The sequence below is a fragment of the Egretta garzetta genome, unplaced genomic scaffold (assembly GCF_000687185.1).
Source record: "Egretta garzetta isolate BGI_Z169 unplaced genomic scaffold, ASM68718v1 scaffold447, whole genome shotgun sequence".
NCBI classification, from domain to species: Eukaryota; Metazoa; Chordata; class Aves; order Pelecaniformes; family Ardeidae; genus Egretta; species Egretta garzetta.
The window spans coordinates 1,196,441-1,196,896 of record NW_009260397.1 but is presented as its reverse complement, the minus strand read 5'-3'; positions in this window follow the sequence as shown (position 1 = coordinate 1,196,896).

Genomic DNA, 456 nt, shown 5'->3' with positions numbered 1-456 from the left:
CCCCCCCCATCCAGCCTGAGCCTGCAGGGATGCATCCCAAGGCCAGTTGCCATTTGCCTGCCTTGCTTTGGGCACCCTGCCAGTGGGCACATATAAATAGCCGTCTCCCAAAGCCGGAGCCGATCCCGAACATTGTGCCCTCTACCCTCACCGCGGCCACACCAAAAAAGGCAGCTCATCAGGGTGGCCCCGGGATGAGGCCACCCCAGGAGCGTCGCCAGCCACAGCATCCCATCCTGCCTCCAGAGCATCGCCTGTATCTGAATTGCCAAGGGTTCATGCTAAACTTTGCCGGGCTTGAGCAAAATTGCATTACAAAGTCTCCGCCACACTTGAGAGCAGAGCGTGCCCTGGCCGGTGGGAGTTAATTGGCTTGACCAGGATAAACATATCAAGGCTGATTAATTCAAGCAGGCTTCCCTGGGCTCTGTAAACAGGCTAAAAGTCATCCAAGCA